The following is a 23820-nucleotide window of genomic DNA, read 5'->3' on the forward strand; positions in this document are numbered from 1 at the left end:
TGGCTTTCTGGCTCTTCATCCTTTCTGCCCCATCTCCCGCAGTGTCACAGATGCAGGAGCTGTGATATATATGTGATATAGGCTGGGCTCCTGACAATCTATGGATCTCTGTGTTGTGTCCAATTGTGGTTTTCTGTGATGATCTCCATTTGCTGTACAGAGAGGTGTCTTTGATGAAATATTTATGAAAGTTTTAGTTAACATTTAGTTAAGATTTAGAATGTAGTAAGGAATGATACTGGTCTAGCAAACTGGTGGTAATAGATTGTTTTCTAAGTCCATGAAGCTTGTTAGGTTTCCAGAACAAGGTACAATTGCCCTCCTGTTGAATGGGCCACCCACACGTGTATACCACGTTAAGGTTAGGTATCCTTTTTGAATATTTGGCCATGTTGGCCATTGTGTTCATAGATATTACAACTGGGTAGGACTGCTGTTTCCCTTCCTTGGAAGCTTGCCTAGTATTTTCTGGTATCATGGAGGCTAGACACAGGCAATAGACTTTCAAGTCAGAGCCAGTTTGAATGATCCAAGTTTTGTGTCCTAGAAACCCACCCTTGACCCCTGAGAGTCAACTAAGGGCTGCATCAGTAGCCTGTGTTGTTCTGAGAATCCCCTGAACCACCCTGACCCACCATGTGAAAGGAGATTTCCCATGCCTGGTACAGGGGTTATATGACTTTTTTAGGTAAATATATTATTTCTTGAGGCTTTATCAAATAATCTTGATATTATTTGTCCCTTGTTCCTTCTTTCTTTGTATTGAAGGAAGACAGTCAATACCCCTGGCTTTTTATGTGGATCCTGGGGAAACCCAACTTAGTTCATAACATTGTATGACAAGCAAGTTACTGACAGAGCCATTTCTCTAGATACAAGCAAATGTATATCTTACAGAATGTAAATAATTTTCTTCTCACATATAATTAGCACCTATTTAAAATACAAGATTCTACCCATAGCTGTGTGAATCTCAACGTAAGAGAATGTGTTTGGTTTGAATATATCCTTAAAGATGCATCCACAGATACCACTTGACATCGGAAAATGCCTTTTTAACTAAAACTTTCATAAATATTTCATATTGCTCCATTATAGTTGTTTGGTGGTAGGTAGCATTTCTTCTTAACTTAGACCTACTTTTTCTCATCACAAATACACGACATGGATATTTTTCAGCCAAGTGCTCTACTGCTGAGTTCTACTCCATCATAAATACATGCACTGAAAATCTGTATCTTTATTCTGGTGATAAAGTTCTGGGATGAGAGTTGTTAGACATATGCCTCACAGTGCAGTCTTAATAGTCTTTGAAATCATTAATTCATGGCTTCTGGTAGGAATCCAGGATCCTATCGCAGGATTAATGGAGACAGAGAGAGAACAGCAAATGTGAAATGTGTCAAAAACAGAACAAAACACAACATTGTTTAACCTTTGTTGTGCTGCATCCTGAGTGTCAGTACCTGGGTAGCAGCACATCTTATGTGGACTGCACAGTCCTCATCGTGATGCACTGGTGAGTTCTGACTGGTCTACCAGACTGACTAGTGCTGATATCTTACTACCTGGTTTTTCTGGGGTAGAAATAGAAGTAAGGAGAATTAATGTACCCAGAGAGGAGAGATAGTTAGGAATATTACACAGAATATATTTTTTTAAAAAAAACCTTGGTTTTAAAATATTTTTATCATGTGTGCATGTATGTGTGATATGATACACATGTGGAAAACAGAGGACAACTTGCGAGGGTTTGTTCTTTTTCCATCGTGTGGGTTTGGATGATCAAATTCAGGTCATAAGGCTTGGTGCCAAGTACTCTTAACTCCAGCCACCTTTTCAGAGATTTTACATATTTTTTAACATGTTCTTTGGTGGGGAGGGCAAATACACGTGCCACTGTTGAAGAATGGAGACGAGAGGACAGATTGCGGGAGTTGCTTCTTTCCTTCCACCTCATGGATTCCAGGTATAAAGCTTGTGGTTTTATATCTTAGCAAGAATGAGATCAAGTAAAATTGTGTGGATGCTTCTCCGCTCATAGTTTCAAATAAAGAAAGTATAAAGACGCACAAGATTAGAAGTGTGTAACTCTCTAGGAAAAGTTGTGTGCTTTGTAGGCTTTAAGTTACAGAGTAACACTGTATAAGTACAGATCATCGATTCACAAAATGTTGAATGTTTTATTTTCAAGCTGAAAAATAAATATTTATTTATGCTATGCAACATAATTTTATTATGAATATACTATGAAGTGGCTTAATTAAGCTAATAAATGTATTACTCTTGTTTCTTGTGTTAAGAAGGCTTATTCTTCCTAGTTATCTCCAAATCTATGTTATATTGTCATATACTATAGTGACTGTGACGGCTCTTGCTTCTTAACTACAGAGAAGTTGTACATCTTTACTTGTGTACTAAAGTTTGCTATAATCGACCCAGTGTGTCCTGCCCTCTGCTATCACATTCTGAGAAATGTATTTTAGCTCCTTTTCAACGTTTTTATCTGATGCAGACTTGATTCTATCTATGTTTTATATATTAAGGTTTATCACGTATATGATTTTCAGAAGTTCTCTACCAACTGGTAGGTTGTTCTCTTTAGTCTTGATTTTTTTCTTTGCTGTGAAGATATATTTAGTTTGTAATCCTGTTTGTTAAGTTTTTCTCATCTGTCTTTTGGACTTCTCCCAAAAAGTTATTGCAAGGCCAGTGACAAGCCACATCTGCCCATTTTCCTCTGGTGTGTCTAATCTGCAGTCTAACATTTAGGTCTTAATCTAGCTTGAGTTGATTTTTGTGCATGGTATGAGGTCAAAGCCTCATTTCACCTGTCTACATGGAAACACACATTCGGTTTCCCAGCCCTTCCTTCCCAGCTGTGTACTGTAGCATCTTTGCTGTGAACAGGTCGTGCATCTCATGGCCCTTGGTTCCTGTGTTTAAGGGAAACTGTTTTGTGGGAAGATGGGGCAGGCTGTCCATCCATTGGAGTGCAGACTAGACCTGTTTTTCTTTCAAGAAGCAAGGGCCTTATCTCTGCCCTTATTTAGAGGAGATTTAATCTCTATTAATAATTTAGAGAAAACATTATTAATGGTTGTGGGAGAAATCCGACTCTAGCTTGTCTCTGCTGATCAAGAGCCAGGCCTTCCTTCCTGAGAAAGAAGATAAATTTATCAGTGAGATAAATTTCGACAGCACAGGTAGAGAGATTTGTCTCTAGCAGTTTAAGATGCTTGGTTATCTGTCGGGCACAAATAAGAGGGCTCATAAATAAGCATGTCTACACTTGGGTTCCTAAATTAAATTTGTTAATGCCTAAAAACTGGTCATGAAAGCTGCTTGCTAATTTTGGGTCAATTAAAAGTTGGCATCTTGGTCTGCTCTATGAAATTTATAATTAAGGTGTAAATTTTGGGTACACTATAATCTGTTATGTGGTTAAAATATCCCTAAGCAGGGAAAAACATTACAGGTTATCTAAGGAGTGATAATCTTGCAACTTTTAATTCTTGGGGTTCACTATTGAGAGTGCCCTGATAGAGTGTTAGTTAGAAATGGTGAGTTCATGGCTTGGCTGAATAAATAATTCATACCGTACAAAAGAGGCCTTTTCTCTTCCCCAGTTCCTTTCTCCCCATTATGTTCACGTTCTCTCTTTCAAAGGGCCCCTTTACAGCCCAAGAGCAGCTCTGTGTGAATATGGAAGGGCTTGGGCATGATTTCAACCTCAGGCTTAGCTGAGTTTAGGGGTCATGTCAGAGAATGAAGAATGTCTTCAGTGTGTATTCTGTAGTAGCAGCAGAGAAAAATACACCAGTAGAAGTTTGGAGGACCTCAAATCCTCATGGTAGGAAAGCACTCAACACTTCTATATGCTTCAGTATACCTGTTTTAAAAATTGTTTTAAAGATGAGTAAACCACTAGTTCTCTCCTACTTTTTTCAGAAAGCTTTTACTACATTAAATGAAATGTCTGGTATAATGTAGGATTTTAAATTTTCTTTAATTTAAAAAATCCTTTAATCCGTGAGAAATTTGAAGATTTATACTGCTGATGTTGAGCTCTAGCTTTCCCTACCTTTCATTATACCACAGAGTAGGGTTCTGCCATATGCTTTTGTCTGTTCTGTAACTCGTGACTCTCAGTGATTTGTTGGCACAGGGCCCTGCATTCTAGTTGGGTATTTGTTGAGGGCAACACTATTGGAGATAATATTTACCCATTATCAATAAACTTCACCCCTAGTCTTGGTTGGAAGTATGTAATATCCAAAGCAGCAGTAGAAAGTGAAATTTATGTTAATTAAGTACTTCTCATGGTATAAGATTTTGGGGTTTATCAGCAGACATTTAAAGTCAATGAACTATAACCTATCAAAGGGAAATAACTATTTGTGAGCGGGAGTTCTGCTGGCTCTACAATATACCATGCTTCGTCACTGTGTTTGTCCTTGAGGTTTTAAATAAGATAAAATAGGATGTTTGGTAGAATTCAATGCTTTATGCTCTATCATATGCTAATTCGTCATATGATGTAGGCTACATGATACAGAATATGTAGGATACAAAGTAGGATATAAGTGCTACATTTTCATAGAAATAAAATCTGTCTGTTACCAATTTTCCCTTTTCTCAAACTTGAAATACTGCTCCTCTTTTCTTAGAACTTAATAATTTTTCTAATATTAACTTTAGAAATAATAATAATTTCATGGCAGGTGATTTTAAATACTAAATTGTGTTTTGTTTTTTAATTTAAATTAAATGAAACCATCAACAGGTCTTAAAACTTACTGCTGCATAGAAAGCAGCCTTGAAGTTTAGTGGCTCAAAACAAAGTAATTTGCTATTGGAATTCTGAGGGCTGACTATTTGATTCTTCTGCTCTTTGTGTTCTAGCATGGAAGGGCAAGTGTCTTGTTCCCTAGCTAGTCTTGCTCACAACATGATAGGGATTTCAGAATGTTCCCAAGACAAAGGCAAGAAGCTGTACCTTGTTTGTTTGTTTGTGTCACTGAATTTCTACTGATGTACTAAAGGGTTTCATGAATAACTCCAGCAGACCAACCTCTTGTGCCATGAAAGAGCCTAGAATCACTGATTTCCTGTATGCAGGGCAGATTAAAGCCACACTCCAAAAGTTTCCCTGTTCCAGTGACCCACCCTGTGACTTGGTATTCTGAGTTTGTGTTCCAAAAGTTGGATGGCTTCTTTGTCCTTCCACAGAACAAATCACAGCCCTGGCACTCAGCATGGGCTGTGCAGGTGCTGTCGGCCATCTTACCAGAGGACACCAGGCTGGAAAGCCTTGTTTGCAGCGTTCATCCTCTGCCTGTGCCTCACAGATCCCAGGGCGGCTTTGATGTTCAGAGCAGCAAAGGTCTTCACCAAGGTGACCTGTGTGTCCACATCTGAGAAGCTGTACTTTTCAAAGTCTAGATTCTAAGGTTTCTCAGAGTTCATTCTGCCTATTTTATTTTTTTCCTATGGTTAAAACAGATTCTGTAAATAGTACACATTAAGAAATACGGTCTTTATGGCAAAGACACTGAACAAGAGTAAATGGATGGTAGTAATGTAACTTGCATGTGCTTCAGGCATCCATTGGGGTCTCGGCACATACACGGTGAGACAGTAGTTACAGATACTTTGATAACACATTGTAATTATCTCAAGTCTTTATTCTTTATACTTACCACTGATACATATTTGTCAGTACTTTCTGATAGTTCCAGTCTGAAAAAGTTATATCAATCATATAATGTATAGGTCTTCAAGCATCTGTTAATGCTTTAGCTACTTACACACTATGCCATACAGGTTGTACAAAGCATAGGTAAAAAGCATTTTAAATACTTGATTGTCTCTTCCTATTTGCCATAATTCTACATTATACAGTATATTCTACTTTCCATTTTCCAGAACAATCTTGTGACTTTATTAAGCAGCTATCCCCACCTCACTCCCACCCTGTCAGCTCCAGAAGTGTTTTTATGATCTATTTTCCAGATCACTCGCCATTTGGATTTAAGATGTTGAGTGATTAAAGACAGTAATTTTCCAGTGGCCAGTTCTTCCTTTTCTCCCCATTCCCATGGTGATGGAAATGAAGCCCAGGGATTTTTGCATGCTAAGCAGCAAACATTTTATCAGAGACCTGTCCCTCCACCTCAGCAGTCATAGGTAATAAAGACAGAAAAAGATAAAACTTCCTATGATTAAAAATTGTGGAGCAGAAGTTTTCTTTATTAGTCAGCTGTTCTTTGTTCTAGTCTTCCTCCAGCCTATAATACTGCCAATGCAGAGTTTCATCTACTAAGTCAGAGTCGCAGAAACTGACCTCCTTCAAGAAAAGTAAATATAATTCATGTCCTGATTTGCTCTGGAAAATAATATTGAGGACTAAGTTGGTTTTAGACAATGGCTACAAAAGAAAAAACTAAATAAAATGTTACTGTTACAAAATAGAAAATTAAAAAAATGAATCTAGGCATAACGAAGAACTTTGGAAACCTACAAATGAGCAGCTGTATATCAGAAAGAGAGGTACGTGTATGGGATGGAAGGTGGAGGGGAGGCCTGGGTATTTGGGATTTTTCTGTTCTTGCTAATTTGACACTTAGAAATTGAAACAGTTTTGTTTCAGATACTATTCTATGAAGAAACAGTTTTCCATTATGGTAAGAGTTCTGGAAATAGATTCCTAGCTAAACTAAGAGATCGAGAAGGAAAACATTTTGCAAAGATAGTTCCAAAAATTCTTAGGAGTTGCTGCAGTTTCTTAAGCAGTGGCATTTCTTGTGGTCTGTTTTTATCAGGTACTGCGAGTCAGATCCAGCGAAGGCCTAGACTGTGTGGCATTCGGCCATTAGGGAAATACCAGTGAGGCTACAGCATCACCTAAGTGGAGAGGGCGCCAGTTGTCATTCTACCCCACCGTACTGTGGCCATGTGGCATTCAGCATTATTATTGCCAACATTCTGGGAAGGATCCTGAAAAAAGATTTTATGTGGGTTAGTTGCTAATTGTAATCAAATGTCTTTAAAACATACTGTGCTGATCATTGTACTAAGCATATACCTTTGACAAAGACTTGGCCCTTGCTTCTACCTTATAAAAGACTTCAAGAGACAATTTTAAAAAAAATTATAAATATTGAAAGACAGAAGAAAAGAACGGGAGGAAGAAATACTGTCCTCATGTATAAAATATGCTGTGTTATAGTTTTACTCTAAGTTCAAGAAGCCATTCACAGTCACCAGAAGAGTTTTCATATGCTTTTAAGTGTTTACCTCACAAGTTCAGCCAATGAAACTGAAAATGCAAAACTGGTAACCCCAGGGAAGAGAGTGTGTAGAATGTGGGGCACCAGTGAACTGCTAGATGAGAGTACCGTGTTTTCTCTTTAACTCAAAAATAAAGAATGACAGCAGTACATCCAATATCAGCCTAAATGGAGAAAAAAAAACTTAAAGTAGTCCCACTGACGTCAGGAATGAGATAGGACTGCTACCCACTGTCCCCACTTCTTTTCAATATTGTACTCAGAGCACTAGGCAAAAGAAGGAAATTAAAGGGATGCAAATAGGGAAAGAAAAAGTCATCCATCCTTATTTGCAGATGATGTATTCTACAAAGAGATTACAAAACTCTCCTAGAAAATTTGTAGAGCAACTCAAACAAACCAATGGCTTTTCTATATAGCAACAGCAAATGCAGAGGAAGAGCTCTTGAACATTTCAGTTTATAATAGCCTCAATGAAATAAATGTCTAGGAATAAGCCTAACAAAGGAGGTTAAGGACCTTTACACTGAAAACTTTAAGCCTCCAAAGAAAGAGATCAATAAAAAATACCAATAGAACAAAACATGAGTACATATGACCACAGATATTAAGAGATGCCAAAAACCTATGTTGAAGAAAACAAAGCATCTTCATTAAATAGAAAACTAGATGTTCACATACAGCAGAATGAAATTACAGCCATTTCTATCACCTTGCATGAAAACTAACTTCAAATGGATCAAAATCCAATTGTGAAACCTGAAACGACTAGAAGAACACCTAGACAGTGTCTCCATGATACAGGTATAGGAACACCTAGACAGTGTCTCCATGATAAAGGTATAGGAACACCTAGACAGTGTCTCCATGATACAGGTGTAGGAACACCTAGACAGTGTCTCCATCATACAGGTGTAGGAACACCTAGACAGTGTCTCCATGATAAAGGTGTAGGAACACCTAGACAGTGTCTCCATCATACAGGTGTAGGAACACCTAAACAGTGTCTCCATCATACAGGTGTAGAAACACCTAGACAGTGTCTCCATGATAGGGTATAGGAAGAACTTTCTGAGGAGGACTTCATTTGCTCAAGAATTAGGCCTTTCAGTTGAAAAGCTTCATAAAACTAAAAAGCTTCTATACAGCTAAAGAAAAAAAGACATCTTTGTAAGATATTTATCTGACAAAGGATTAATATCCACAATACAGAAAGAACTCAAAAAACAAAGTTAAAAAAATGGGCCTGAGGTCCGAACTGAGAGTTCCCAGAAGAAACAAAAATGGCTGAGAACTGTCTCAGACGTGTTCATCATCCCCTGCAATTAAGGAAATGCCAGTCAAGCGACTTTAAGGTTTCATCTTATCCTAGTCAGATGGCAAAGATCGACACAGCAAGCCATAACAAAGGTTAGAAAGGGTGTGGCAGAAAGAGAACCCTCAATCACTGTTGATAGGATAGCAGACTGGTCCAGTCACCTTGGTAATCAGTGTGTGAAAAAGGCAACATTCTACCCCATGAATACTGGCTTAGTCATATTCATTGCTGCTCCTTTCATAAAAGCTAGAAAATACAATCTAAATGTCCTTCAGCAGATGAATGGATAATGAAAATGTTGATAAGCACTATTAAATATTATTCAGATGTAAAGAAAAATGAAATCATGAAATTATAAGGGAAATAGATGGAACTAGGAAAGAGTTTGGTAACCCAGACCCAGAAAGACAGACATCACATGTTCTCTTCTATCTGGGGTTCCTAGCCCCAAACCTGTATATGTGAGTCTATAATCTAGATTATGTGCAGAAACCAGGAAAGTAAAATGGGGCAATTGCTGAGGGAGGGGTATAGGGGAGTAATGGAAAGAAATAGGGTACAAGTGATCCGATCATGGAGATGGGAAAATGTGGGGTCTCATTGGGAAGGGGCAGATAAGTACAAAAGAACGAGGGAGGAGGATAAGGGTTTCTGAAAAAGTCATGAGGATTACCTACCTAAAAATACCTATAACATTTGTAAGTTTGTGTATAAATATGAATATATATATATATAAAGTTTAAATGACATTTTTACATCTAGGTTGATAGTGCTCCCTGTAGGAGCCATAGGCTAACAAACCCCAATATGAGGCATGAGAAACTTTTTGTGAGTGAAACTCAGGGTTTTCCAGAGCATTATAGATAATTGCTGTTGCCCTTGTTTGTCTCCTGGAAGTAGAAGGTGAGACCCTATTTAAGAAGACACTGTGTATGTCAGACATAGGCTAGATCTGTCCTGAAAGCCTCCTCAGGGTAGCTTACAGAGTATCAAAAGGCACCATGCAAGTTTCTAAAGCAGGGAAACAACCAGTAGTCCTGCCTAGCTATTACGCCTGTGACCATCACAGCTAGCACGGCACAGTAACCCTAAGAGTGGAGTATGGCATGTGGACCTTGTGGTGACCCACAGCTCTCTATTTGGACTTACAACCTGTTCAGCAAGAGAAAAATCATACCTGGGGTACTGCAAAACCTAGCCAACCACCAGAACTAATGAAGTCATGAATTTGGAGGAAAATCCACAATTGCCACTTTACTAAACCAGCAGAACCCTTACCTACTTCCTAAATATTTGTCGTTATACCCATATATAAGTGTAGTCCTTTATCCTCATACAGAAACTTCTCTTTGTAATAGCCAGAGACCATTATAGAAAACAGCAACAGATCAAAATGCAGAGTTATGGAGCTCAATCCCAACCAGTACATCTACAACACAACTCCTGCACCTTGGGCTAGAAATCATTGTGGAAGAGGGGACAGAAAGATTGTAAGCGCCAGGAAAACAGAGTTTGCTGTGATATTGTGTCTCCTAGAAATGTCAGAAGCTACAGGTATGAAGATTCACCAGCATGGCTTCCTAAAACAGGACAACACCAGTAGACAAGCTACTGTGGAAGGAGGCTTTGACCATAGCCAGAGATTTACAGTATGTGGGGAAAGCTGCAAGTGGGAGAAGTAGTCTTCCCCAGGGCAGAGCAGGCCAATTGGTCATGTAATGCCAAATAGCCCTGAAAATAGGCATACAAGTCACATTATACCAGCTGAGCAGGTCGTGCTTTTTAGGATTACACATACACACACACACACACACACACACACACACACACACACCATTAAAGAAAAAGAGGCCATGAATTTGAAAGATATGAAGAAGTGGTTATATTACATAGTGGTTATAATTTCAAAACATAGAATTTTTTAATGTTTTTTAAAAAGCAAGAGAATAGCAGAAACAAGATAGAGATGGTATGAGAACAAAGCCACCTCTTCAGACCTAGTGATCTTGAGACCCAGTAGCCCATGAAAACACTGATGTTATAGAGGATAATGTGGGTGATAACTGAGCAAAAAGAGGTCAAATTGTTGGGAAGTCTGTTTTTTTAAATATTCCTACTAATGACTTAAAATACATAATCATTGTAGGGAAATTTGACAACCTAGGAAATGACAGTATTTTTAAAGTCAGAAATAATGCATAATAGATTGTATAATTTTCTAAAAAGCAGAATTTGTCATTGCTGGTTCCTTAACAGCCAACTCTTTGTCAGATGGGTCCAATTTAAGTCTAAGTAAAAAGGCTATCATTTGACTCAGATGATCCTTATTTCTAGCCCTGTCCAAAAATGTCAACATAAAAACAGACCGAAGACCTTAATGTAAGAGCTGGACTTCTTAAACTAAGGCAAACAAACACTTAAAGGTATGGACACAGACACGGACATACTGGAAAAGACTCCAGTAGCTTAGGCAGCAATACCAAAAGAAGACAAATGTGGCTGCCTAAAATAAAATAAAATAAAAGTAAAGAGACTGCCCGGGAGTGCAGAAAGTCTTCCAGCTCTGTGTCTGACAGACACTGTCTAGAGCACACAAGGAACTAAGAAGCAGTTGATGCTTAAACCCTTAGAACAGTCTAACCAGCAAATGAGCTAATGAATAGTTTCCAAAAGGGGGCCTGTGAACATGAAAAATGTTCAGTATCTTTTGTAATTAGGGAACATGTAAATTAAAACTGCAATGAGATTCTAACTTGAGAAGTAGAGTGGCTTTCAGTCTAAGAAGACAATAACAAATGCTTGGATGGAGGTGGAGAAGGAACCTTATACAATATTAATTTTTTAAATTGTGTAATTTTTTTCTTTTAAATCCAAAGTAAGAAAAATTGAAACTCACTTGACCGTCTTGTGAGCAGTACGGTTTCCTTTATGGCAGTACCCTTGCCCCTCAGACCTGCTTCTGTCTTGTGTGGTGTTGTTTTAGCTCAGGGTAACAGACTGATCCTTGGCACAGGATGCTTACCGTACTGGGCTTTATATAACACAGATTCCTGTAATGTAGGAATTCTGCTTCCCCTGAAGCATATTGACTACTGCAAGAACACCTCTTCAACAGTTGGCAGACCCTGTTACATACCCTAGTACCACCAGCAGATGGATGGATGGATGGATGGATGGATGGATGGATGGATGGATGGATGATAGAGTGTAATACCTACAATGTGTGCTTTCTTTCCAGTGACTCAGTCATAAAAGCAAAGTTCAGATAATAAATCATTTACAAAGCAAAAACATTATTTTTAAGATCTTAAATCTTCTATGAAGATGTTCATTGCATTGTACCATTTTGACTAAAATATCTTAAACTAATTAACTATATATTTCCTTTCAGTTTTCAGATTTCTGCATATCAATATTTTAGTTTCTGGGTCACACAGACATTACAAACAGAACCAAATGGTTTGTGTATTTCGTTGCCAGCTTACTTCTTTGACCATTCTCTGACTTCTCATTGTTTGGTTCCCTTTCAACTAAACCTGTTTACTTGTATTTGCACACAATACCCTGTTAGTTCTTTGCACAGAACTGGTCTGCTTGTGCGTGCGTGTGCGTATGTGCATGTGCATGTGTGCGTGTATGTGTCTCTATCTGTCTCATTGCTGTGTTCCTCCGTAGCTAAGAGTGACAAAGCAAGTGAATGTCTGTGGTTGGATGGAGGTGTGTTAGATTTGTGGCCATACAGAAGATCACACCTGTTAAATCACCTACTGCCATGCTAATCATCATGTGAAAGCTCGCTTAAAAAATCTAGGAGCACTTTCAGTCTCTGTCACTTTTTTCTTCAGCACTGCGCATTGAGCCACCTAGGCTTGCTGCATGCTAGTACCTTGCCCCGCTGCCGTAGCATGTCTTCAGACACAGCCTGTGGACATTGTGGTACTGAGAAACTCAGAGTCAGCACCCGACATACATTGAAAATGTGAAGTTAATTTTCATGTTAGACAGTAGAGCCTTTTCTTCGGATAAAATGTGTGGCCTTACTATCTAGAGCATTGATTCTCAGCCTGTGGGTCTCATCCCCATTGCAGGTCAAATGACCCTTTCATAGGGGTTGCCTAAGACCTTCAGAAAACAGATTTTTATATTACAGTCCAAATAAATTATGAAGAAGCAATGAAATAATTTTATGGTGGTGGTCACCCCAACATGAATTGTATTAAAGGGTCGCAGCATTAGGAAAATTGAGAACAACTGGTCTAGAGTTTTTTTAGGAGAAAAAAAAATAAAAGCAGAATCAGATCAATAACAACTTCACTTTCATACAGTGCTATAGAATCTCAGATTTCATTTAGAATTTTGTAAAACTTTACAAGTAATATAATTGGTTGTCTGAGGATTTATAAAATTAAACTGAAATTTAAAAATTTTAAATGAAAAAACTCAGTTTCTTAAAATTAAAAATTTTATACTTCCAGAATTTATAGTGGATTTTCATTTAACTCATCTATCTCCATGTACAGTTCATGCAATAAGCATCTTGAATATATAGCTAGTGTTGTGGCATTTCAGTAGGAAAGCAAAACTGAACCTCTACTCTTTAGAACTGTTCCTCGGTGATGTGAGCCATTGGATCTGGATATGTTATTAAACTTGACAAAGATTTCCGGGAGCAAGATGCCCTCAAATCATGGGTGTGATTTTTGATATAAGACTTCCTTATGTTAAAAAATTACATGATATAGTAATTAAAAGTTGGTTCAGTCTAACTGAACAAGAATGCCTCCTCCTATCAGAAAGATGACCTTTGTTTTTAATTGAGATTTGACTACAAACACTTGATAGGTGTGTTGGCATTAAATACATCAAAACTTTTTGTTGACTGTTTTTGCATATTTTACATTATTTGGTTGCCAAAACATATTTGTTGTGCATAATTTAATGAACTCTAGATTGTTTATTTGAAATCTGACATTTTACTAAGGCCCTGAGGTACATCATTAGGTATTAATTTGAGATCTTTTGTGTGTGAGAGTGTGTTTCTTTTACTGAAAATAGTTTTTCCCCCTCTCATAATATAGCTTGACTATAGTTTCCCCTTCCTTTACTCCTCCCAGTTCCTCCCCCCACTCCATCCAGATCTATAATATAATAAAGTAGAAAGTACCACATTGGAATTGAACAAAACGAAGAGAAGAAAAAGAACCCAAGAGATGGCACACTCAGGAATCCCATAAAAACACTAATCTGGAAATCATACACATATATAAATACAAACATATTTACACATGAGAAGGACCTGTTACAGGCCCTGTGCATGCTGCCTCAGTCTTTGTGAATTCATATGTGTTTTGATTATGTTGATTTAGAGACCTTTTTTTTTTTTTCTAGGTATCCTCCATCTCCTCTGGCTCCTATACTCTTTCTGCCTCCTCTTTTGCAGGATTCCTTTATATCACGGGAGGGATTTGATGGAGATTTCCCATTTAGAACTGACTGTTCCAAGGTCTCTGGGTCTCTGCATATTCTCTGGTTGTGTATTTTTTCCCATCTGCTGCAGGAGGAAACTTCTCTGAGGATGGCTGAGCAAGGCATTGATTAATGAGTATAGTAGGTCATTAGGAGTCATTTTATTGTTCCCTTCCTCCCTCCCTCCCCACCCCCTCATAGTATTTGGTTTTCCCCTAGGTCCCTGGGCCATTTTGTCTCCAGTTTCTGGTCATTTGCAATCTGGTATGGGTTCCGTCTCGCAGAGTGGGTCTTAAGTCAAATCAGATATTAGGTGGTTACTCTGACAAGCTTTGTGCCACACTTGTCCTAGCATTTCTTTCAAGGACACCATTGTCATTTCAAGGGTTTGGGTTTGGGTTGCTGTTTATGTTTCTCTTTTACTAGAGTACAGAATACCTCCCTGTACCAAAGACACTAAGACATGGGTGAAGGCTCTATGTAGACACCAGCTCAATTTCTGTTCAATGAGTTGTGTAGGTGTTATCTTCAGCAGTGGGGCCTTGCTGTCAGTTTATGGAGAGAAACCTATAGTCCTGGCAGCAGCCTGGGTTGTTTGGGGTTTCCCATGGGACCTTTTTGACTAATAACTCAATTAAATGTAACCCAGGCCTGGTACTGGAAGGTTGGTTTGGTGACAAGAGATGGCCTATTGGGGTTCTGTATTCCCCCATTATTTGGTGATTGCCTTCACATATGTAAATGTAGGCATTTTTTTAGCTTTAAACTAGTTTGCCATTATTTTCTAGGTATTCTGTGTATTAAACTGTTTTGCCTTTTATTCTCAGTAATAGGACCTTTAACATGTATTTTAAAAGGTACTTTGGGAGCTGTCTGCTTTGTCCCACAAATGAGCACTGTTAAATCTGAGGACTGTTTCACATGTCCCCACTTCCGAGCCTTTGCTCTAGCTCCTCTCTGCCTTTAATGCCACAGCTGAGTTCTTTGCTACTCGGAGTCTCCGTGACTACAACTAAAGCCACATTTGACAGTCTACCATTTCCTTTCTCCTGGTGTACCAGCATAAAGTAGGAAGTTGCCAGAAAAATAAGAAAGCCTTCAAAGTTTGTCATCTTTGTTACCTGTTTTATCTCTATAATCAGTTGATAAATTTTAATGATACTTTGGATTCCCATCTCTCACTACTATCAGAATGATAGTCTATCCAGACACCAGCTGACATAATCTCCCCGAGTACCTCACTAGGTGTTCACGCTGAGAGTGAAGAGAGCATCCTTTCAGGTTGGCAGACACCCAGTGTGTGATGATGCTGAAATATCTACAGTTCCTCCACACTTCTGTTTTATGCCACCTTGCCTTCTTTGACTTCAAAGTAGTTTTCCTGCATGTAAAAGTGTTAGTTGTCTTAACGCCTACCAAAGATCTTGATGATGTCTTTCCTGTTGTCCCTAACTAAAGCTCTTCCTTATGTCTCTCTTGGTTAATACTGCTAACAAATCTCTTCTCTATTCTTCTGGTTCATATTTCTTGTTGAACTGAAATAAGCTTCTGTAGTACCTAAAAACATGGAAATTTTGAGATTCTAGGAGGACATAATGTGTTATGCCCCATTCCCTTAATTCTGAGCAGAGCTTACCATGTATAGTAAGTGTTCAAATACTGATGCTTGTTTATTTGTAGAAGTTTTGCATAAAATGTTTTGCTACTCTCTACCCAAGAAGGGATTAAATAAGTACCTTTCTTGAATTCTTTATTGACTCAGAACACCCTTATTTCTGTTTTTATGTGCTCCTGAGCAGTGGGCATACTGGGGAATAACTGTAGGCTTCTGGACTGGTCGCATGTGCTTTGGAGAAGGAAGTTAGGTTGTTACTGAACTTTTAAAACTCCAGTTTTGCCAGGTGTGGTGGTTCATGTCTGTAATCCCAATACTCAGAAAGCTGAGGCAAGAGGATTACAGTGAATTCTAGGCCTGCATAGGTGTATACAGAATGTTGCCAGCCAGCCTTGTCTAGACTGAAACCCTTTTTCAAAACAACAAAACCCACCAGATTTTAAAAGGAAATTTCTGCTTCTTACTGTCAATGATAATATGGTATTGGTATAAGCAATGTGTTGCATATATATTTGTGATCTTTCTATTTAATCTAGTTCTAACATTGAACTAATTCTGTTGAGCTATACACACATATGCATATACCAGTATAGACACACAGACATATATAACACTGAGGTTGTAACTTTGTGAACAAACAGAATATAAGTAAAATGCCTTATGTGCACATGTGGTTTTGGTATCATATGATAATCTTTTGTCTTTTAAAATGATAGATACCAAAATGTTGCATGTCCTGTGGGTTTTGTAGCCTTTGCTGGTGTAGAGGCTGACGATGGTGAGTGTGGCATATATGACAGCAGTGACTGGTTCAGCACTGTTCACAGGTGGTTTGGTGATTTTAGATGTTGCCTGATGAGTGTTCTTTTGAGACACATGAGAGAAACTTGCTGCACTTTACTGGAAACACCTGAGTTACTGCAGTGACGTGGCAATTGAACTAACAGACAGCTCTTTTTATTATAACTAAGTCTAAACCAGGGCTTCTTAAACTCCTCACACTCAAGCTCCTTTGCACTCGGGACATGTTTGTGTGACCCCAGTCTAATCAGCATATAAAATAGGCATACAGTTCACACACTGGTACTCACAAATACACTTGCAAGAGTTCTTTGATGTACTTGTAATTTCTCTTTTATTAATAAAAGATGAAAGCAAGTATGTATACTAATAAGATAGATGTACTTGTTTATTTTTTCCTACTAATTAAATTCTGATTGAAAATTTGATGCTGCAGGGCAAAGAACATGTCCATTGTTTTTCAGAGTTGATTGATGGTTTGATTTTGTAATTGTCAGTGATGAACCTGCCATTCATGTCAGCACCTCATGCAGAATGGCTAAGGTAAGTGTAAGAGAACTTCAGAAAACACTGGAAATTCTAGTCCAATCCCAAGCCTGAAAACTCATCAGCAACAAAAATAGTAATTTAAAAATTAAACACTCTTAACATAATGAATTCCAAAGATAGGTAATTTTGATACATGGAGAGGTATCCTATCGTAGTAGGAGAATATTTAAAAGTCTTTATTTTCGGTAATTAAACCACCGTGCTCGGGAAGAGCAGAAAACTGAGCAGTAGCAGCGCTGCTGTCTGTACTGTAGACTGGATCTGAGCGGAAATGTGTCAGGCAGTGTGGAGGGCCTTACAAGCATGGCATGTGCGGTGGAAAGTGCATGCACTGTATGTTCAGAGCTGCAGTGCCATTGTTTGATTTCAGATTAACTTGTGATTGTTGAGCATTCAGAAACTTCTTATTTTTGCAATTCCCACATTCAGTTATCTGCCCCATCTGGAGTCACAACTCCAGGACCCAGTGTTTAAAGAATTTCTTCTTATATCTTCTTATATTTGAGCAATAAAGTGTCTTGTTGCCCAGGTGCGTATATAAAGTACAAATATGTACATTATATTGAGATATTTTATGTCACCTGAAATAGTGAGATCTTTGTTTTTCCAATGCTTTACATGTGTAAAATTTAGATATACATGCACACACATGATAAAATAGGGTACCAAGAGTGAAAAACAAATGGATGTGAAGCCATGGAAATTTTGGGGAATTCCATTTCATAAGTCTTTTTTTTCTCTAACTTTATGGATTATATAATTTTCATTTTCTAAGGCTTATGGGCCATCTGAAAATGTAATACTAGTATGGATGTTAAAATGTTGAAATTTCTAATATTCCTTCCTCTGGTATCTTTTTCTTAATTGCAGTAAATGTAGCAGATCAACTACATGTAATCACATGTATGTATAAGCTAGTCTATTTCACCTGCAGAAATAGGAGGTTCTTGTGCTAACAGTAGTCATGTGTTCCTGATCTTGTTCATTTCAGAGAGACTTACCAGTTCTGTGTCTTGTATTAAAAGTGAACTTACAGCCATGATGACTGTGATCATTAGAGTGAGTGAGCGTGCCTAGAGCTGCTTCTCTCTTGCTGAAAAGCAGTACTTTGAGTGAGTGGCAGGGGTGGCTGCATGTGCTAACATTTCTTTTGACTAAGGAATTTTTCTTGATCTTCCAGACTGAGAGCATGAATATTTCCAAAGCCATATTCTGTGTTCAGTCACTGTTTACAGACTTTATTAAACTAAATAAAAAAATGTAGCTGGTATTTTTCACTTCAGAGATGGTTTTCAAATTGGCTCCATATGTCATCAGTCTACTCAAAACATTTATATTGATGCAGTGTGCTGTGTGTGTGTGTCTGTAAATCCAGTCATTCATGCAACATGCTTCACACACGTGTGTTTCAATGGGCTTGTTTCTGTGGTGGATATCCAGTCGTTTGTGCAACATACTTCACACACATGTGCCCCACTAAGTTTTTTTTTGAGGCTCAATAAAGTTTATTTAACCCTGACGATGCAAAAAAAATATATAAAAAGTCCAAGGTCCTCCCCCCTTTGTCCATGTCTAGGAAGGTGAACATCCAAACTGGCTAGGCTCCCACAAAGCCAGAACATGAAGTAGGATCAAAACCCCGTGCCATTGTCCTTGGCTTCTCATCAGCTCTCATTGTCCGCCATATTCAGAGAGTCCGGTTTTATCCCATGCTTTTTCAGTCACAGTCCAGCTGGCCTTGGTGAGCTCCCAATAGGTCAGCCCCATTGTCTCAGTGGGTGGGTGCACCCCTCGTGGTCCTGACATCCTTGCTCGTGTTCTCCCTCCATCTGCTCCTCATTGGGACCTTGGGAGCTCAGTCCAGTGCTCCAGTGTGGGTCTCTGTCTCTATCTCCATCCATCACCAGATGAAGGTTCTATGGTGATATGGAAGATATTCGTCAGTATTGCTATAGGATAGGGTCAATTCAGGTTCCCTATCCTCAGCTTCCCAAGGGACTAACTGGGGACATCGCCTTGGGCTCCTGGGAGCCACTCTAGGTTCAAGTCTCTTGCCAACCCTAAGGTGGCTCCCTTAACTAAGATATGTGCTTCCCTGCTCCCCTATCCAACCTTCCTTTATCCCAATCTTCCTGTTTCCCCAAGTTCCCCCAATCCTCCCCTTCTCGCTTTTTTCTCCCCGTCCCCCCTTATCCCCAACCCACCCCACCCCCAAGATCTCAATTTTCTCCCCGGCAATTTTGTCTACTTCCCATAGCCAAGAGGATAACTATATGTTTTTTCTTGGGTTCACCTTCTTCTTTAGCTTCTTTAGGTTCACCAGGTATACACTCCGTGACCATTATTTATGGCTAGAAACCAATTATGAGTGAGTACATCCCATGTTCATCTTTTTGGGTCTGGGTTACCTCGCTCAGGATAGTGTTTTCTATTTCCATCCATTTGCATGCAAAATTCGAGAAGTCATTGTTTTTTACCGCAGCATAGTACTCTAATGTGTATATATTCCACACTTTCTTCATCCATTCTTCCATTGAAGGGCATCTAGGTTGTTTCCAGGTTCTGGCTATTACAAATAATACTGCTATGAACATAGTTGAACAAATGCTTTTGTCATATGATAGGACATCTCTTGGGTATATTCCCAAGAGTGGTATTGCTGGGTCCAGGGGTAGGTTGATCCCGAATTTCCTGAGAAACCGAAACACTGATTTCCAAAGTGGTTGCACAAGATTGCATTTCCACCAGCAATGGATGAGGGTACCCCTTCCTCCACAACCCCTCCAGCAAAGGCTATCATTGGTGTTTTTGATTTTAGCCATTCTGACAGGTGTAAGATGATATCTCAAAGTTGTTTTGATTTGCATTTAAACCCCTTAAGAAAATAACCTTTTTTTGGTAGGTGCATAGCACCTGAGAAGGAAATTTTTTCTGAATAGTTTGAACCTTTTGAGGTTTTTGGGTGGAATGTGCTGTTCTTATGATAGCAAGCTGTTTGGAGGTAAATATTGTTAACTCTATTGAGGTCCTGTGTCTGAAGTTCATTTCTTTTGGTTTGGTTCTAAGCTGATTCAACCTATAGCCTCTCTTACATAATATCTACATAGTAATTTTGGGTTATGATACAGGAACATTGGATGGGTGTGTGGATGTATGAATGGCTATGTGGATGGGTGTGTGGATGGATGTGTAGATTATGGATGGCTGTGTGAATGAGGTGGATATATGAATGGGTGTATAGATGGGTGGATGACTATGTAGATGAGTGGATGGATGGATGGATGGATGGATGGATGGGTGGATGAATGGATTGGTGGAATGATAGATGGGTGGATATGCATCTGCATGATTGTTCATAAAACCTGAGATTTGAGGTCTTGTAGCTGTTTAGATATCTGCACTTAATTTTGGATCTACTATAGTTGATATTCAGAAAGTATTTAATCAGTCATTTTTAATGTTAAAAGTATCAAAACAGATTGCACAGCTGAGTAATAATAAAGACCAATAATGATCACAGATCATACATGATAAGGAGACTCTCCAAAGAATAACTACCAATAAAATGGACAGAGGTATGGAGTATTATATTATAATTGCAAATAGATAACTATTATTTTTAATAGTAAGATGGTATTTTCAGTCAACCCTGTGTCTGCAATATAACTTTTAATTTCTTTTACAGTATATAGTACTGCAGGTAGTTAATGACTCAGTGAGTGTTTGTAAAATGAATGTTACAGTCAGGTTGTTTGCAGACATAATTAGCTTAGGTGAAGGCAATGTTTGGTGGCATTTAACTTTGTGACTTAATAATTCATTGTATCATCAAATAAATACCATCTTCATTATATGTTTGGGATGATTGTGAGGACATTCAAGGGAGAGACTGAAACTTAGTTAAACCCATTCTCTGAAGATAGTACAAGTTTCAGTTTGGGGTCATAGCATTTCTTCTCAAATATAATATGATCTCCTAAAAAGAGATAGTCCGCATATGCATTTTTCCAGTTTAGTATCATTGCTCATTATCAGCTGGTGGACATGGGAGCAACTTAATAAAGTTTGGGTAATTTAGTTTTCAGTTTAAATTCTCAACTGAACTGGCAATTGGCCGAAAATTCACATCTGAAGAAGGAAGCACCCACATGCATTTTGTGATATGGTTACTGTCTACTTGATGTAGGAAGGCACCATCAAGAATAATGGAGTGACTAGCATCAAAAGGAAAGCAATGGTAAGAATTTTCACTTAACTGTATGTGCAATTGTGTATATAAAGCACATATATTTAAAGTAATTTTTAGAGTGTTTTTATTCTAGGACATAAGGCCAAATGTATGATTTTTACATGTCTGTAATACTTTTTATAAGATACATGTAGGCAACAATCTTACAAGAGAGTTTATAATGCAGTGTTGACAAAACTAATTAAAATGTGTAAAAATTATTTTATATGATTCATGCAAAGTTTAACAAGTTTAGTTTTGTAGTAATCGTTACCTAATTATCTTTAAAATAGCATGTTATAAATATTGCTTGAATGAAGTTAAGTTTTTAAGAATATTTAGGCCAAACTGGATTTGTCTATGTAATTTCTATGTATTTGTCTCTCAAAGTATACATCATAGAGTTTGTAATGGTCATTGAATAAGAGCTTCTTTTGCTCTGATATCAAAATAGTATAAATAAAGAAAAATTTGTTTATCTAAAAAATTCTGCTATAGAAGTCAGGTATGGTAGTACACACCAAGACTAAAGCAAGAGAATTTAGAGTTTGAGGTCAACAAACCTCAAAGAATTTCAGGTAACAAAATTCTGTCTAAAACATTGAAAATTGTTATTTTGTCTTTGTATCAAATACTAATTTTACGAAAGGTGTTTCTATAACCAAAATAAACCAGATGACCTATTTGTAATACCAAACTTCAGTGATAAAAATCAGACATTTCTGTCCTGTCTTTTAATGTTTGCACTGAAATAGAAACCCCAGTTTGCATCATTTTGATGTGCTGAAAATGAATGTAAATACATTTTTCTAGAATGTCTTTGGTGTCTACACATCTCTTCATATGGATATCTCCATTCTGTTGGACTTGAAGTTAGCTTTAACTTTGGATAGAAGTGACCGTTATGATTTAAAGCCAGCTTTTATCATAGCTTATGTTACTGCCTCCATGAGCACAGTAGCTTTATGATAACTAGGTAATGATTGGCAAAGATGGTTAGCCAGGCAGTGGTGGCCCCCCCAGCACTCGGGAGGCAGCGGCCAGCCTGATCAATAGAGCTAGTTCCAGAACAGGCTCCAAAGCTTCAGAGAAACCCTGTCTTGGAAAAAAAAAAAAAAAAAAAAAAAAAAAAAAAAAAAAAAAAAAAAAACATGCATAGTAGTAAGTGAGTTGACTGTTTTGCTGTCAAACTTAGGATTTTTGAGACTGAAATAATTCAGATACTTTTTCTTAACTAGAGGTGTGACGATTATATTAATTATTTGCCATGTTTATAGCCGATTCACAGCTTAATGACAGATGTATCAGAATTTCCCCTGTGACAAGCACCTGCCTCAGCGTCTCTCATGCAGTCATTAGATAATGGCATGCCCTGAGCACTCCAGACCACATCTGCCCTTAGCCAAAGGTAGAGCTGTAGTCGCAGACAGTTCCATGAGAAAGCACATGTTACTGCGAGCAGTGAAGCAGTAAAGTCGGGATATAAATAAACCATGTTTTTAAAAGTAAAGCAATAATTTGTTTCTGAACTTTTATTTCATAATCCTACTAATTGAACACCTTTTAAGTAAAACATTGGAATGATTCACTTCTGACCACGGAGACATATGCTATTATACTTCTATTATAGTTTCTTAAATTTCTTAAGTATTTGCCACAAAGACTTGTGAAAGACTAATTACTAGGTGAGAATTTCATCTGTGGGAGAATTCAGACTAGATTCTTCAGTATTTCAGAAATTATGCATGAAGAACTCCGAATTCTTCATTGATAAAAAGTATATGCAGGCATTTTAAGGTATGATTTCTTCATAAATTTTATCCCTGTTAAAAATGTAAAACTTGTGTTTTTATACAATTAAAGGTTTATGAAACATTAACTTTTAAAAAATAAATATTAGGTCATTGGGATGTCTGACGTTAGCACTTCTGCTATGATGCAATCTCATTTAAAGGAGACACTAGTAATGTTCCCTGTGCCCTTGTTCCCATCTCTCTAAAATGAAACAGTACACATCATACAGAAAATTAGATTATTCTATACATGTAAAATGCTTGGAACAGTATTTCACATGTAGAAAGTGCTTATGGTTCCATATGGTATTGTTCATAACAGTAACAATAACGACAGCAAGTCCGTTATCAAAAACGTTCCACCTGGGTTGGGGACATAGCTTAGTGGAGAGTGTTTTCCTAACACGCCCAGAGCTCTGGGCTAAATCCCCAGCACCAGAAATTGTCTTCTGCCTAATTCCAAAATTAAGCCACCTGAAATGATTGCAGAATAAATGGATTTGCGTGATGTGTATGTTGTCATTTACTCCAAAGAATTTGCCCCTAATACATCGACAGTAATCACTGCCAAGACCTGTTATCGTTCTTGCTGTGGAGTAAAACATTTTCACCCTGTCTATGGCTTCTCCTTAGCTGCAGTTCAGTGGCCACTCTGCAAAGACCTCCATAACTGCATCTTTAGGACCAAGGTCACTTGAGCATTTAGCCTGTCTCCTGACTGTCCCAGCCACATGAGAGTGGTCCTTCTTCTCATCTAA

At 38.0% G+C, this 23820-nt stretch overlaps 1 protein-coding gene and 1 long non-coding RNA gene across 6 annotated transcripts in view; both read left to right on the top strand.

Moving 5' to 3' along the window:
- The window catches only part of Zeb1 (zinc finger E-box binding homeobox 1), a 179527-nt gene that overhangs the window by 23473 nt on the left and 132234 nt on the right, over nucleotides 1–23820 (top strand). The window contains exons 1-2 of one of the 5 annotated variants that reach the window (XM_050152528.1): nucleotides 19828–20616; nucleotides 21120–21278. The exons of the other annotated variants lie outside the window; for them this stretch is intronic. The gene's annotated coding sequence lies outside the window, so the exon portion shown is untranslated. Of the gene's footprint in view, nucleotides 1–19827; nucleotides 20617–21119; nucleotides 21279–23820 lie in introns of those variants that run through there. 5 annotated transcript variants of the gene reach the window in all.
- LOC126507816 (uncharacterized) lies at nucleotides 359–18576 on the top strand. Its single transcript, XR_007593645.1, has 2 exons — nucleotides 359–8168; nucleotides 8277–18576. It is a non-coding gene; the product is annotated as an uncharacterized lncRNA (long non-coding RNA).

Source organism: Alexandromys fortis, unplaced genomic scaffold (assembly GCF_014885135.2).
Source record: "Alexandromys fortis isolate MF-2015 unplaced genomic scaffold, M_Fortis_MF-2015_v1.1 scaffold_54, whole genome shotgun sequence".
Classification (NCBI taxonomy): Eukaryota; Metazoa; Chordata; class Mammalia; order Rodentia; family Cricetidae; genus Alexandromys; species Alexandromys fortis.